Source organism: Myzus persicae, unplaced genomic scaffold (assembly GCF_001856785.1).
Source record: "Myzus persicae strain clone G006 unplaced genomic scaffold, MPER_G0061.0, whole genome shotgun sequence".
NCBI classification, from domain to species: domain Eukaryota; kingdom Metazoa; phylum Arthropoda; class Insecta; order Hemiptera; family Aphididae; genus Myzus; species Myzus persicae.
Window position 1 is genome coordinate 1 of NW_019104351.1, and position 12,219 is coordinate 12,219.

At 28.3% G+C, this 12,219-nt stretch overlaps 2 pseudogenes; both read left to right on the forward strand.

Moving 5' to 3' along the window:
• Positions 1 to 578: 578 nt before the first annotated feature.
• On the forward strand, positions 579 to 3,711 carry LOC111041419 (annotated as a pseudogene).
• A 314-nt stretch (positions 3,712 to 4,025) lies between these two features.
• Positions 4,026 to 7,645, forward strand: LOC111041417 (annotated as a pseudogene).
• Positions 7,646 to 12,219: the final 4,574 nt, after the last annotated feature.

The following is a 12,219-nucleotide window of genomic DNA, read 5'->3' on the forward strand; positions in this document are numbered from 1 at the left end:
GTGAGCCCATAATAAAATAATAAAAAATGCCTAAACCAAAACCTTATGATCGGCTTAACGATTTTGTAAAAGAATATCATTTTTTTTAAATGCATATTTTTAATAGCATATTTATTGATTCTTTAGGGCATAAATGCATGCATATTTTAAGGTTTTTAAGGGCATGAAGTCCCTAGCCCTAGACTAATAATATAATAATATGTATAATTGATATGAATAACTATAGTGCTCCGATGCGTAATATAAAACAACGACTAATCGTCCTACAGGCTAGTACATATAACGAATACGCTATAGAAATATAAAATGCCTATTCAGCGTCTGCTGTACTACAGTGTGAATAATTTGCTTATAATCTATATAATACAGGGTGTGTTGTTTACATTCAACAGAAATCATTTATTATCTGTCACTTGACAAGATAATATGTTAACCTCTGTCAAAGATATATTTTTCATTTTCAATAATAAAATAACAAAATAAAAAAATTTTATTTTAGTATATTATGCGGAAGCCGAAGTCTGTATTTCTTAACCAAGATTACGAAAGTTCTCTTGAAGTTCCGACGCTCGTTATCTTGACTCTTCTATGTTATCTTGATGGTTATCATGCACAACTTACCATGATATAGAGGACATAGAAAAATATGGTATCAGAATTCGGGTGTATTGTTTCAAATGATTAATTAGGTAGGTATGTAAATTTATTAATGCATTAATTTTTAAGTGTATTATTTTTTTTTGATTTATAAGGATTTGATTTATAAAGTGTCTACCACAACTACTACTGACTACAATGGTGTTATGTTATCGTAGTTATCAGCATTTGAAGATAAACATTAAAATTGATTTGTCGGAAATCGGAATCCGTAACGGAAATTCGGAATACAGCAACTTACTTTATATTATTTTTATTATTTTCTAATTGTTCGTGCTGTACTTACGATGAAATTATATAATCGATGAGTAAACATATTCGATATCTAACTTTGAGTATCCCCGACTGCGTAGTTACATATTATACCAAGTTTTATAAGTGAACTTGAATCTTCAGTTCGTGTTTTTATATATTAGTGGTCTCAATGTTCCACTCCAGGAACGGTCTGACAGCCATTTCCCTATCGCTTTTGTGATCGTTTTTAATCCTAATGGCGTTCACGACGAAGAGCTGGTTGGTCACGGATGGAATACTAAAGCACCCAAAATTCGTAAAAATGGGTTAGTATAGCGCTCAAATTAAGTGTTTTCACGTAAAAACTCACTTTTTTTTGGTCGCTCCTATCGCAAAACTAAAAATTTACAGCCCGAGTGTACAAATCATAAAAGTCCCATTTGTGTTTCCATTTAAAAGAATGCCCTCAAATATCTTTCATTTGAATCAAAAGTGGTTGGTAGGTTCTTAAATGTTGTACTTTTGTACCATATTAAAATACTTATTAGCAGTAAAAGTCTTTCATTATATTGTGATTATGTGGTTGTTTGAAATTTAATTTATAGTATTATGGCTTTTTATGTATTTTGTCTCTTATTCTAACCAACTGGTTTCTACCCATCGGGGTCACTGGCCTTTTTGTTTAAGAAGCTTTTGCTGTTGAAACATGAACTCACGACAAATGTTGGTATATTTTACATAACAATATTTTCATACATTAAGCAATTTTCAAATGCTTAGAACAGTAGTTCTCAACCTTTTTTGATTCATGTCACCTTTGGCCACTAGAATCAAACACTGCGTCACCCTAACATCAAAATAATAAACAATCTGAGCTGTATATTTTAAAATTATTCTTTTATTAAAAAAAAAAAAATACAGTACACAAAAAAAGAATGTTCAAAACGTTGACACTTTAAATTTAAACAGATTAACTTTTAATTGGCAAATAAAAAAAATAATGATTTATATAAATTTAATGTAAAATTTGACCCTGGTGTTTTTTTACAAAGTTGGGGAATCCTAGGGTTGATGATGGAAAGAGCGAGATTAAATTTTAAAATTTTTTTTTTATTTTCCTGTTAAAATTCTGCGTCGTCCCTAAGCTAGATCAATGTCAACCCGATTGAGAACTACTGGTTTAGAAAATACTGATACGTAATAGATAGCTGTGCTCTAGAAAGAGTAAATTTGCAGCACATTTTATTTTGTTTATATTTTTGTAGCTTGAACTAGAAATGTAGTACCTAATGCTTAATTATAATAATTTTTGCATTTTCTTCATACCTACTTAAAAATTGATACAAAAAGCAAAAAAATGTCTACAATTTTTTGAAATCGATAATAAGTTTATACAAATATTATAATAATATTAAAAAGAATACACAAGTAGGCTTCCAAGTTTATTAAGCATTTTGATAGCTATACTATCCAAATTTATTCATTCTTTTTAAATAGTAATATAACTAAATTTTCATAAGATATTGAATAAAGATTGTATCAAGTTTCTACAATTAATAATGTTAAGTTAATCTTATACTAACTGCTATGATCAAATTACCAATTGTTTAACTATTTTCACATAGGTCTATGGGTAGTATGTTTCAAAAATTTTGAGGACTCTCATCATTGGTACGACACAAAATTTCATAGTTGTCGATGGGTGTTTGAAGAAAAATATTATATTATCTATGATATTTTATTCAAAGGTTTGTTTATGACTTGTTTTTTTTTTTACTTTTCATCCGTTAGAAATAATGTATTATTATCATTATAAATACTTGGATGCTAGATTTTAAATTAAAATTTATTTGTTTTCTTAGGTTTTTATATTGCTACTCAGTTTTGGTTTACAGCATTTGTTCTCTTAACATGACTTGGTTTATACTACACTACACTTTATATGTATCTAAATAGAGCTTACAAATGTTGTGTTAAAATTCTATTTATAGCTGGAATACTATACATAGCTGCAGGTAAAACATTGTGTTATGTGTTGTCTTATAATTTATTACATAGGTATCTATTAATTAGATAAAAAATATTATTTTCAGCTGTGTGTAGTAGTATTGCTCTCATAATATTTGGAATAGATGGAGGCAGTAGAACATGGATGCCACATTGGGAACACAATCATGTACGATGGAGCTATGTGGTTGCAGTTACAGGAACTATTGCCCTTTATGTCAGTGGAGTATTGTATGTAATAGGGGCACGTATTAAATGTCGAAAAAATGGCTACTCAAAGAGCCAATAACAACCATGATGCACATGACAAAATACAAAATGATTGCAAAGTTTAGAAATATAATTCAGTGTTCATCATTAGTTGTTACTGTTGGAATTAAAAATGAAAGTTGCGTGATACTGTAATATTAAGGTTTTTTGAGTTATAGGCAAGCTAAAGTTAATTTTCAATTATTGTCGGTAGAAATATTTTTGCTCTTTAAAAGAGTTTGAAAATTAATACTTTGTTTCTCACACGTTGTTGTTACAGCTATGAAATATCATAGTACATTTATAAATATAGTAATTGATGCTGCATAATTGTCATTTGTCAATGTTATTCAAGTTAATGAATATAATTAATTGTGACAAGTTCAATTAAATTGCCTTCAGTTAAAAGTTAAGAGTTAATAAAGAAAACATGTAGCTCAATAAGTTTTAGATCAATTTTATTAATAAAGTGCCTTAATTTACACAAACATTTATCAAAACGTTTAGCCATGCCCGTAGATAAAATAATTATGATTTAAGTTTTAGTATACCTGCTATATAGTATATAATAAGACACAAAAATGTGATTGTTTGGTTTTTTTTCTTAAACATATTCAAATACAGGTATAGCACAATATTATTATTCACTATTCACTTAATGTAAGGACATAATTTAATATTATCAATATAATCTCTGCTAGGTATGTAAAAAAGTAGAATGAACTTTGTTGTATTCCTGACTATTCATACAAACATTTTACAAATACCTAGATTAAACTTAACAGAGATAATTGTATTTATTTAATATTTAATCAATTTTGAAATTTAGAAAATATTAAAATTAAATTTGTAATTATTTAAAATTATTATTCATGGGTATTCGAAATTTGTAATGTATACTTTTATATTTTATTCAGACGATGACATTTACAAATGCAACGTTTTCGGCAATAAACTAATTAATAGCGATTTAACCATAAAATATATATATTGTAATATGAGAGGCCGACAGACCATCTTCGTTAAGAACCATATTTTGTATTGTTGTGTGTGTAATCTCAAAGGCTCCAAAATCCGTAAGCTTTTGAGACAAATAAAATAAGTACCAAGTGAACTGAAGAATAACGTTCATTTAGCAGAAAATATGGTAAGTGTATAATGTGTGACAAAAGGTTGCTCGGGTCTCCTTGGCTATGATACATCTGCCCAGGCTGTTTAATTATAATAAAAACTATGGAGAATTGCAATGAAGATGTGTTAAATGACCATACATATGTAGATATTGGTCAAATTGCAGTAGCCAGACACATAGTGGATCACAATTATTATATAGCAAGTAAAAAAAATTAAATTTTCATTTCCAAATACTAAAGGCTGGGCATTAACCAGTTAAAATTAAGTTGAATGTTATGTTAATTAACTCGTTATTATTTTTTTCAATTTTATTCAAAAGTATCAAAATTAAGTTAATTTCCATCCAAAAAATAATGCAAACTTTTGATTGAGGTTTTTAATATATACATATAATATCAGTAACAGACAGTAAATAAGTTTTAGATTAAATCCAAATTGCACTTTTTTTTATTAAAATAAATAGTTAGGGTACTACTTAAATTAAATTTTTTTAGTTGAAGATAATAGTTCAGATTCAGAGTTGGATGAAGGTAATTTACAAATACAATTTAACTTGCTACAATATACTTTAAATAAATATAATATAATTTAGTAATTGAAGAAAATGATAAAAATGAAGAACCTATAGATAATTATGAAGCCGGTAATTTGTATTTATATTTTATAAAAATAATTGTTATAATTATTAATATTTATTTAGTTATTGATATTTAATTTTAATTAATTTTCTTCATTTTAGAAAACTTACAACGTAATCGCACATACACAATCATACCAGGAGTACACAATAACTCCAAAATATACATCGACAATTTTAATTATAAATATTATAAGAAAAGTGTTGTAAGGAATAAAATGTTAGTATATTGAACTTATCCTTTATATTTTAATAGTTATACTTAGATTCTGTAATAAGGTACTTGATTTGTGAAAAACGAAGAACTAAGAAAGCAGAACAATATTGTGCAGCAACCGCCATAATAAACATTAACAATCAAGGGAATTATTTAGATCTTCAGACTGGTGGACACAATCATGGAGCTGTTGAGGTTGACATGGATATGCCATTCTTGAGGCAAGCAGTAGGAAAACGCTCAACAGCAATAGGCGCTATGTCTCTGCCAATCAGGCAAATCTATAATGAAGAAATCATTAGGTAAAGAAACTTATATAATAGTCATAGGAGTAAATAGGGGGGGACTTAATTAACTTATTATAAAAATGCTAGGACTGAAGCCCCCCTAACTTTGAGGTCTGGTTACGCCTATGATAATAGTTACTAATAGTAGATAACCTAACCTTATACGTTTATACTTTTTAGTCATCCTCGTGGAAGTTGGGGATATACATTCCAACAAACACAGCTGAGGTGCAAAAGAATGCGGAACAGTCGAAGACCAAAAATTCCAGAGACAATTTAAGAATTGGTGAATCTATTGAATATGCAAGAACACAACCATTATTCCACAACTCTACAGGAACCACCATCAACATTTTTTCAACAGGCGTTAATTTTAGAAGGTGTATTTGTAGGAGTTATATTTGCCAATATTCAGTTTATCCACAGGTTTAGCGAGAAATTCCAAACTGTCAAGTCTCCAGGATGTGATGGAACCTTTAAAACAGTTCCAAGTATACCTAAACAGTTGAGAAGAGGTTCTTTAATGACGTTCCATGTTATGTACAAAAATGTTGTACGTTTACTAAAGTGGGCATTAACAATTTAAAAAGTTAAGTTACTTTTTTTTTAGAAGTAACTATTAACTTTAAACTTAAAGGATTTAGCCCTTACTTTTTAGTCTTTCCCCATGGTGTATGCTCTTTTGACCAGTGCCACAGAAGAGACATATACAGCATTTTTTCAAATAGTCCGTCATTTACTACCATTAAATTATGGTAATTTAACAATTATTACCGATGTCGAGCGTGGATTGATGAATGCAGTTACAACAGTGTTTCCTAAAAGTCGGTTACAATGCTGCTGGTTCCATTTTTGCCAAGTGAAGAATACAATTTAACATTTAAGTAATTTCATATGCTTATAACACCTATATAATTAAATTTTCCAGTCAACTGTACGATACTGCCACCAAAAAAATAATTTGGTATATGACCTTATAAAGAACAATGTTATAGCTGCTAATGTGTTGCCCATGGTAATGTATTAAATTATATTACCTATTTTTAAAATGAAAGTTTTAACAAACACCCATACTTTAGATATTAGCAGTGGCCCATCTACCAGCTACCAGAGGTCATGCAGATTGCCAACAATTTTGCATTGAAGATGGCTTTAGAGAAATTGTAGCCTATATCCTGCAGTATCCAAACGTGTACAATCGCATGCAAACATTTTTATTTGAGTATGTTTACTCAAATACATAACTAATGATTCAGTTAAATATGAAGTTGATATAAATCTGAAAAAAAGATAAAAGCATTAATATCATACATTAATATTAATGCATAATAATGAAAAATACATACATACAATTATAGTATTATTTTAGTTTTTTTTTAACTACTAATATTAATTAATAGATACATACAAAATTTTTGGCTGAATCAAGTTAAACCAGCTTTTATTAGTGTCTTTGGTAGTGAAATAAGGACTAATAATGACTAGGAGTCCTTTCATAGCCAGTTGTTAAGGTTTTTTGGAAATCACCCAAATATCTGGGACTTTTTACGTAAGAATCTTTAAAGTATTGTTATTTCTATACAAATTAATTAAATTAAATTAATTACACTTTATTATTTATAGAGAAACTAAGAATATTAGAAAATCAATTCTTTGTAGAATTTATACAAGCCATCAAAAACTTAACAGTACTTACCTTATTTTTAAAATATTTTAACACTATATAAATTATTAATATATATTATATACATACCTTATCATTATATATTTTATGTTTAGATCCGAGATCAAACTTCTTGAAGTGAACGCGCTACCAATACTCATATGTTGAAAAGAGCTACTGAGCATCTTAATGAACATGGCAACATTATTAGATGTCTTACACAAATGGGCCATGCTAATGATGGGTATCTGAGACGTCAGATTGGTCCTATTCCAGAAGATTAATATTTAAATTTTATTTTTTTTTTTTAAATGATGAACAATATTTTTGTGATTTATAGACGATAACTATTTTATAAGTGGAACAATTACATTTATTTTAATTTTTTATTGTATAAACATCTATAGTTTTAGTTGACTATGACTAAAACACGTGTCACAAATTTAATGTATATGTTATGTAATAATGACATAATTAGAGTTACGATGTTGATGACCTAAAAAACACACAAAAATTTCCTAAAAAAATGCAAAAAAACCCTAAAAAAAGTGCAAAAATGCTCTAAAAACTTCTAAAAATGACCTTAAAAATTATCTAAAATACTAAATAAGTAAGTGAAAAGACTTATTTATAAATAATAATTTTTATTAGAGATATGGGTATAATAATGGGTGCAATAGTAATTTAAAATATGAATTATAAATATATTAAGCATTTAAATAATTCAATATATAACACTCAAAGAGTAAATCTTATCGGAACGCGATAAATGTAATCACAATAATAATATTAAAATTATTTTTTACTAATAGTCCAAATCCAAAGTTAGATTTTAAATAAATTAAATTTGTTTCCAAACTTGGGTGTAACATTTGCCCTAAAATCTATAATTTGTGAAAAATGCCCTAAAAGATGCAAAAATGACTTAAAAATGTTGAAAAATGACGTTAAAAAAAAAAAAAATGCATTTATAGCTGAAAATGCAAAATAAAATAAGAATATTCTGCATCAAGGGAGCATGAAACAATTTTTTAGCTAGGATAGCATTGTACAGAATAAAAGGAAAAAAAATGCAAAAGTCATCAACATCCTAACTCTAGACATAATGCTTATTGTTTAATATCATTGATTATAAATACTAGTATTTTCTTTTTAAATCTATTAATATTATATCAATTTAAAATATATAAAAGCCGCGCGGTACAACTGAATCATTTTATTTATTATTTTTTGATGTTGGCAATAATGTTCTTCCAACATGCTATCAATAATATTACATTTTGGAAGAAGTGTTCTCTGCTCGCTGCGTTGCGGGCTCCCTTTTAAGTGGTATCGGTTCCTTTGATGTAGCGGCTCGTGCAGCTTGTAGGTGTGGTGTGATTTTCGGTTGTTGTTGCTGATTCCTAGAAAAGCAGGCAAGCACCTCGTGTTAACGATTTCTAATCGTATACCTGTCCAGTGATTTATTACATTGGTAGAGGCCAACCCGTTTTAGTACATTAGGTAGTTGTTTTGCGCTGACGGTATTTCATATTAGGTCAGGTTAATATATTCATACGCTATTTTTCATAATAAGGACCGTGGTTCGGTAATAGTTTATACATTGTGAAAGGTCTATGTGTTCTATACTATATTATAATAATATATTTTATTGCATGTTAAATTATATATGCAGAGATTCCAAGGCCCGCAACAGTATGCAATGATTTTATGTCATAGAATTCAAATTAAACACATCCATTACACTATTACAATGACACACACATGGCACGTAATTTCAATGCGGTACACTTCCTTCTAAATTAGCTTAACTTAAATAATTTAAAAAAAGAGTCAGTTCTCCATCCTTCCCTTTCAATACTACCAATCAATATTTACCGTTCTACGATATTTCAACATGGGTACTTAATATAATAACAATACAGGTATTACCTAACTTCAAAATTGACTCAGATACTCTCGACTGACTCGACTAATTCACTCATTTATTCTGATTTATTTCTGATTAACTGCAGATACTTGAAATTTACACCATTTGTTTTTATTATAAATTCATATACTTGATGAGATTTTCAAAATATGTTGACTCGTTTTGAGCTGTTTACGGACATTTCAATTTTATATTTTTTTAGTTTTTAAGCTATTGCATAGTGTGGTGACTGAAAAAATATTTTTCTTTACGAAAAAGTGTGGCCGTAAGTTGTAAGATCTTATATTTTTTGCTCCAACGTTAGGTTATATATTACGGTATAAATTTAATAAAATATGTAATATTATAAAAATAAAATCATAATTTGTAAAATAATAATCGTCCTCATTTAATGATAGATATATACGCATATTATGTATTACGTAAAAAAATTATGTTAAGATCGTGATAAGGGAGACCACAAGGTTGCTTTACATATTATGTACTGAGCGTCTGAGCATGATACAATGGGATACTACCAGTTTAACAGTAATGAAAAGTCGGTTGCATATGCGGCGTATAGTCAGGAGTTAATGTTGTTCAGTAACCAGCATTGAAGTCTAAAATAATGGAAAACCAGGCTAGGCTGTGGTGACTGAAAAAATATTTTTTGTAACTAAAAAGTGTGACCGTAAGTTACAAGATCTTATTTTTTTCTTTTCGGTCACAGCGCTTAAAAGTGTAACTTGAATTAATGTCATACAAAACTACATGGTACATGGCTACAAAATGACTACGCAATAGTTTTACAGCGACAGTCCCCGAGTGCTTCAGACTTTTTTTCTATAACTGTGAATAAAATTGTGTTTATATTTGGTTTTGTCAAAATGCTTGAACATTTAATACGAGGCTCCTAATATATATTTACTATGTCCGTCGAATAGTATTAAAAATACATAGATATAATTTTTTTTTTATAAGCATCGAAAGTTCAAATTTTGACAAAATTCAAATCATTCAAAATTTACAAATAATCTTATAATTTCAAACAAAATGCCAAGCAAGTAGATCAATCTGTAAACCTAAAAATATATAAGAACAGTTTTTTTTTTAGTTTTTCATGGGTACTTGAAACTTTTAAAGTATACTAGTATATTTTATAGTTTATGCACACAATGACTTTTCGAATGTATTTTTTTAGCAAAAATTAATTTAATCTACCAGCTGTAATACTAATGCGTACTAGTAAAATAAATAAATAAAATCACAATAATATCATCAAATATACTACTAAATAACTAGGTAATATTATAGACTGACAGTCTATTATACCGTCTGACCGTCTTCGCTCAAAATCGTTTTTCGTATTTATACAATGATTTTATATTGTTGCATTCAAATTTCACACCATTCATTACAATGACCATCTTGTAACCTACAGTATAGCAGAGCTTCATCCACATACCATCTTTTTTATAATTAATTATCATTATCTAGCAGTTAAGTTAATTTTATTTTCGTATATCATGTGGAACCTACAGACAATATTGTTTTCTTGATTATTTTCCGATTTTGGTCTTTATTCTCTAATAATATTTCATAATATTTCAATATTTCTAAAATATCTATGATGTTTGGACAGTATTAAACGTTTTGGTAAATGATTACATAAATCAGGTTCTTTATGACTTAAAAACATTAAAGCTCGAAAAAAACCAATTTCATTGAATTCATAACTTAATTTGTCACAATTGATTATTTTTACTAACATACCCAATCTTGCCAGGACGAAATGTATTTATCATGATTTATTTTCATTACAATATGATGTAATTCGGAAATAAATGCTAGTACGAAACGTACTATGACGATCCAACGCCACATGTAAGGATCGAAACTTAAGTACTTAAAAATTAAAAACGACCTCTCTTAGAAACCATTTTTTAATCGTCAAACTACACAGTTGTTATTTAAAATATTCTATATTATACTATACACCATACAGAATAAATTTAGTAGCCAGACTGTAGTGGCATCAATGTTGAGGTCTGATAAGCCCATATATGGCGTTATTATTTATATTATTATCGTACAATAATGGAATTATATTATTACATCAACCGTATAAAATCCATTAAGCCGAACTCTGTATAAATTATTCATGAAACATTCGTTCGTTCAATTCTGGAATTTCAAAATATTTTTTTTCAAACACATTAGATACCTGCACATGTTTTTATATATGATTATGCGTAAGGAACAAACTACATTATACACCACATGTGTATCACATATATTTATATGTATTATTATAATCGCAGTAATCTGTAACGGATGATGCCCAGCTAAGCTCCCCTACACATAGGTAGAACGTAGTTGAGTGTCATTATTTATTACCAGGGAACGGATTTTATTGTAAATACATATTTTTATTGGAATGAGATATTTTTAATCTGATAAAAAATGTGCACGATTCTGATCATTCTTATTGAAATAAGCCCAATTTTATTTTACATATTTTTACATATTTGGGTAAAAATACATATATTCGCATATTTTGTAAATAACTGAATATTTCATAAATATTTAGGAATTTTTGGTTTTTTTCGTCAATTTAAAACGACGTCAAAGATTATTTGCCTTATCTTAATGGCAATCAGATACCCTGTGGTCTAAATATTATACGCTGTCGATGAAAGCCTAAAATAATAATATTTGTAATTTTCAATGACGATGAACATTATCTACGTTCTCTAAATGGACTTACGTACTTTATACACTGCTATCGTATTATACACTGTGGACAAGTGGGTAAGTAACGTGTTTATTCAATTTTACGGTCTTCAGTGTATGTCTAGTTACTGTTCTGGCGGGCGTAATTATTTGCATCGTTTTTTTCTTCATATTTACATCGAAATTTTGTTGTTTTTTTTATAAAATTGTTTAGAATGCCTTAAGTTGTAAGTTCAATCAATAATAAGGTAGCCGCATATTTAAAAGAATTTCCGAATGAAACATTTCAAAGTGGTGGGAAAGTTCTATACTGTAAGTGTTGTGAAAAATCGGTATGCTATCATTACGTCAGTTGATATGGAACGTTCATTCAGTCAATACAAAAACATTTTACGACCAAATCGCCGCCATCTTACGTTTTTAAATCTTAGAGATTATGTAGTTTCACATTGTTTTAATAATTATTAATTAGATAAGAGATAAGATTTTTAT